The sequence below is a fragment of the Myodes glareolus genome, chromosome 16, assembly GCF_982192425.1.
Source record: "Myodes glareolus chromosome 16, mMyoGla1.1, whole genome shotgun sequence".
Lineage (NCBI taxonomy): Eukaryota > Metazoa > Chordata > Mammalia > Rodentia > Cricetidae > Myodes > Myodes glareolus.
The window spans coordinates 15,040,063-15,045,814 of NC_142041.1; positions in this window are offsets into that span (position 1 = coordinate 15,040,063).

Here is a 5,752-nt window from a genome sequence, read left to right on the forward strand (position 1 = left end):
TGTGAGCTCTAGCCTGTCTGATGTACATAGCAAGTCAAGGACTGTCAGAGATACACAGAGAAACCCTATCTTGAAAAAAAATACACACTGAAAATGTCTGAGAAATAAGATTCTATTGCCCCAAGCAGATTTAAAAACAAATTATTAAGAAACCTCATGACTCATGACAGCACAAAATGCAGAGATTAACTGTGCTAGTTCATTGTGCCTTTGGGGAAAAGTACTACAGAGTCAACAACAATTAATAAGGGCCTATTTGCCCTATCTCTGTAAAAAGCTAGAATATAAAACAAGCCTCTACCTTCCTGTAATGTAATGCAAACATGTAGTTGCTTTCTGGAAGAGATTGACAACTCAGAATCCCTCATGCTACCCTATCAAACATAAATATAATCGAATGTTTTGTGACACCATTTGACTGCATCAAGACCTACTCCACCAAAATGGAATTCAGGAAAAAAAAAAAAAGCCTACATTATTTAAAGCTATAATGTGCTCAGTAATTGTCTCACACAACTTTCCTTTTGATCTGTTCCACCACTGGATCTCCTCTTGAAATGGATCTTCTCTGTTTTCTGTTTGCATACAATCAATGTATAACTATCCGCATGTTGCTCTACAGTCCCGGAGATCTCAGCCCTCAACGCAAAGGCTCAGATGGTAAAAGCAGCTGGGTTATAATGGACTGCAATAGTCACTGCTATTGTGACAGCAGCACAAAGAGAGCCTGTGCCTAGAACTATACTTCCAAATTTAATCCATGTTCTGTCCTACTTTTCAAAGGTTTTTCCAACACCACAGATCTTAGATACCCAGGGATAAAGAGGTCCTGTTGTTTTTCATGGTAATCTTGGAATCAGGCTTAACAATCTGCTGTATGCTTTATTATTTATGTGGTTTTGATGTCCCAGAAGTAAGATCCTCCCCTCCAGATCCCTAATGATGGAGAATATTTTGATCTGTAAGGACAGATCTTCCAAGATCAGATAGGCCAAGACTTTTGATGCCTGGATAGTCAGGGTCTGGGCTCATGTTCACCAGCAGGAAATGGACTTTCATCCTTCTTAAAACCTTAATATTAAGAGATCAACATCTCAGTGGGGGAGACTCAGACAGGATGAAAGGACAGAAATTTATGGGGATGTAGGAAAAGGGAGGAGCCTCTCACAACAGTGTCCAATCAAACCCTCTCTGAGCAATTCTAGTCAAATTAACACTCACTGAAGAAGCTGCTACACAGACAGTACTCTTTTTACAGAGATATTTCAAGTAAGAACATTAAAATAACTCAGTGTGTTGGTGCTCTCCTTTAATCCCAGACCTTAGGAGGCAAAAGCAGGCAGATCTCTGTGAGTCCAAAGCCAGCTTTGTTTACAAGAAGTAGTAGCAAGTTCTAGGCCAGCCAAGGATATGTGGTGAGACCTTGACTCAAAACAAATTAAAATGGAGGTCAGAGAGATGATTCTGCAGATAGAATTGCATGTCACACTAGCATGAAGCTTTGAGTTTGCATTTCAGAACCCACAGCAGAGCAGATGTATAATGAACATCTACAGGGCACCCCGCAACTGCGGCTATACTTGCTCCTTTTTACTGAATCATCCTGCGTCTCTGGACTGAACAGCTAGCTCCCCTATCACACTCCCGTTGTGAGGCCTAGTGCTTTTCCACCCTGCATTTGAAATGGAGTCTTCTCTTTGTTATCCTGGCTTCTCTCATTGGCGACATCACATGGCTGTAGTATCTCATCTGCCTTCTAATCTGCTTCTCATATCGTCCCTACAGCTTAGATTTTATTCATGACATTTATTGTGAAAAAGAGATGTACTTTGAATTACCAAAGTTTTGAGTATGGGGCTAGGGAGAGCTCAGTAGTTCAAGGCACTTGTTGCTCTAACAGCAGTCCTCTGTAGCTCCATCAACAGAGGGCGACCTATGCAGGCCTCTGAACTGGATATATACATGCATACATATACTCCCAAATCAAAGAAAAAATATATCTTTTAAAAACTTTCTAAATACAGTAGCATTTTTTTTTACCAAGGACTTCTTCCTAAATATTTAAATTTGCTGGCATGGCCAGGAGATGACTCTATGAAATGATCTTACACTTGTAATTAGCAGTCAATAATTTGTATTTCCTCAAATGCAGAAGCAGATATACAGCATTATGGACAGCACGCATGCTTTGTGGCTTTCTATGACTTGAGTATCTGTAGTGCTCACAAACCGAAAGCTCTCCTTTGCAGGGTCTCTTGAAAGCATGTTCGTTGGCCTTCTTTCTTCTCATAAATGTGATCTTTAAGTTTAAAGGTCTAATGCCTTTACCCTTTATTAAACACCAAAATACCCTTTACAGAATGCTGAATGTGAACCTAATTATGCTTTTTAGTGATTCATATTTCCTATGAACCCATTCCATTTAAATAATCTCACTGCTTTAATCACTTTCTACCAAAGCAAAAGAAATAAGTACCTTTAACAACATCAGTAAAAACCCAGCTAGTGTTGCATTCCTTAAACCTGAGAAGGTGATGCACTCCTGCAGTCTCAGTCCTCGGGATGCTGGGGCAGGAGGCTCACAAGCCAGAGGCCAGCATTTTAAATGCTCTACTATTCCCCCACACTGATTGCTTCTAGTGTTAGCTTACTCTTTATCTTTGGAATCCCTCACTTATTTCTGACATTTGCTTAAAACGCCATTCTCTGTAAGACTGTGTTACTGAAGTAACTTTCTACAGTAATTACAAGCTGCATCCAGTATGCTAAAACCATTCTACAGCCCTGCTGTCTGATGCCACCTTTCTGACCTCAACATGATCTCCTCATTGAATCAATTATGAACTGTCTCATGTGGTTTTAAAGAGCTGGAATAATGGCCACCCTCTTTTTTCTCTTGTATTCTCTGTGGGTTTTAGCTTTTTTCTCTGACCTATCAAGACAAGATCCTTGTAAGCCTAGGCCATGTTGAGTCTCATTTCTTTAACCCTCACTTAGCAATTCACCTCTTTGTGAAGAATCAGGTCAAGCTGTGCCTCCCTCAAGCCCTCTGTAGTCATTATAAGCAGTGTGACCCTTTTTAGACCCTTAAACTTCATTTACATATTAGTTCACATAATTATTAGCTAAACTGTTCTTTCATTCCAACTTTAACATTGGCTTGTCTTTTCATCCCATTTGTAAGCTCTCGGATACAAGCTTCTTTCTTAACAGATAAGCATGCAGTGGAAATATAAACTTTCTTTGTAACACCAACAAATTTAAAATAGTGTAACCAAAAAGTCCATGACAATAATATCAGAGCAACAGTATAGACAAGAGTGTGTAAAAATCTCTATCAAAAAAAGCTAGAGACAAAAGAATGTGCTGCTGTTGTAGGAGCTTCCTTATTTTGCAAAGTTACAATCCCAGATTGATCTATGAATGTAAAATACCTACTGCTTCCCTTTTTCTTGGCAAATAGTTTCTAGTTTATTTAGAAAATAAATGCAAGAATGACAAATATTTTAGAAAAATATATTACTGATTAACCTATCACAGTAAATAATTAAGAATTTTGTAAGCAGCCGGATGGTGATGGCACACACTTTTAATCCCAGCATTTGGGAGGCAGAGGCAGGCGGATCTCTGTGAGTTCGAGGCCAGCCTGGGCTACAAGAGCTTGTTCCAGACAGGCTCCAAAGGTACAGAGAAACCCTGTCTCGAAAAACAAACAAACAAAATCAAAACAAAACAAAAGAATTTTGTAAGCATTTAATAACTAAAGGCATATATTGTTGCTAGGAGAAATGGTGCACACCTTTAATCCCAGCATTCTGGAGGCACAGACCGGTGGATCTCTGAGTTTAAGGCTAGCCTGGTCTACAGAGCTAGTTTCAGGAAAGTCAGGGCTACACATAGAAACCCTTATCAAAAATCCAAAAATAAACAAATAAATAAGTCTTTCTTAAGAATAAAGAGTATACTAGTCTTATTTAAGCAGAGCGACACATCTGTAATCTCAAATTTCAGGAAGCTGAGGCAGGAGAATCTTACCTGGGCTCTGTAAGGCATTCCAGGTCAGCCTAAGTTACACTGTAAGATCCTGACTCTGAAAGTAGAGGCCTGAAGATGGACGATAGTAGAACACTTGCTTAGTATGTACAAGGGCCTGAATTCAACCTCATAACTACAAAGAATGAGTATTATGACAATAGAAACCAACATAAATAAGAATCTGATGTACTAAAGTTAGATTAAGACCATAAAATAAAACTAATAACTCTTCTTTCTGATTTTTGGGAAATAGTGAAACATTTGGCTATGTTTGCATGTTGATTTAGTACATTAGAAATAGTTAATTGCAGTATAGTAAAATACAATGTAATGCTATTCATCACTACAAAGAATGAGTAGACTCATTTGCACAGATCTTTAAAGTTTCCAAGACAGATCATTGCATGGAAAAAGCAAAGAAGACAAGAGCACCTAGATCCAAATATCATTTGTGGTCTTTGAAATTCAATGCATGAATGTGTGCAAATGCACGAGGATTCTAGGAACTAAGCAAGGGGGTGCACAGAAGAGTGAATGTGCAACCAGGGGACAGAAGAAGAAAGTCACTTTTGGATGGATCAGCAAGTAAAGAGTTTGCTGTGTCAGGATGCCAACATGAGTCCAGTTCCTGGAGCCCACATACAGGTAGAGAGAACACCAACTCTACAACATTGTCCTCCACACAGGCACTGTGGCACCTGTGCCCCTGCTCCCATGCAAATCAGGTACTCATGCTATGATAAAGTTTCTAAATAAGTAAATTGATGACCTCTATAATAAAAAGAAATACACATAATTATATCATGCCAATCGAAACCTAAATAACTGATAGATTCTCCAAAAATGAAAACATATAGAATATTGCAGACACATCTGAGGAACATGAGATAAAGAGATGTTTTAGTTAGCAAAATAGATGAAATTTTGGAAAGTTACTTTGATACAGATTCCTTAGTTTAGAAGACCTAAACTAGGTGTTGGCATGACTTCACTGACGGAGGTGTCACTATTGAGTGTGTTAGTTACTTGTCTTGTTTCTTTGACAAAAGTCACTTGAGGAAGGAAGGGCTTATCTCAGTTTGCATTCCATCGAGAAGGCACGGCAGTGGGCATGTGTGGTAATTGATCATGTTGCCTCTGCAGTCAGAAAGAAGACATCAATGACTGTTCACACCCAACTCACTTTCTACTTGCATGTGACAGGCCCAGCCCATGCAAGAATTCTGCCCACATTTAGGGTGGGTCTCCCACCTCAATTAATCTAATCTAGAAAATCTCCCACAGGTTCACCCAGAGATTTCTGTTCAAGGTGATCGTAGATCCTGTCAAAATGACAATCGGTGTTGACCACCACTTTGAAGAGATGCCCCTTCCAAAGCATCTTGCCTGAATTTATTAGCTTTAAATAATGTTAAATTTGAACCAGTGAGGTGACTCAGTAGGTAAAGTTTCACACAAAGCCTAATGTCCTGAATGCAATCCCTGGAACCCATAGAGTAGAAGGAGAGAACCAACTTCAACAAGTTGTTCTCTGACCCCCACATGCTCGCACACATACACACAGACACACAGCAAATAAATGGAATAGGAGATGGAGGTGAGACAAGGTCTCACAATGTAGCTCTGGCTAGACTGCAACTCACCAGACTGTCCTCAAACTCACTGAGATATATCTGCCTCTGCCTCCCACATGATACAATAAAAGGTGTACAAGATA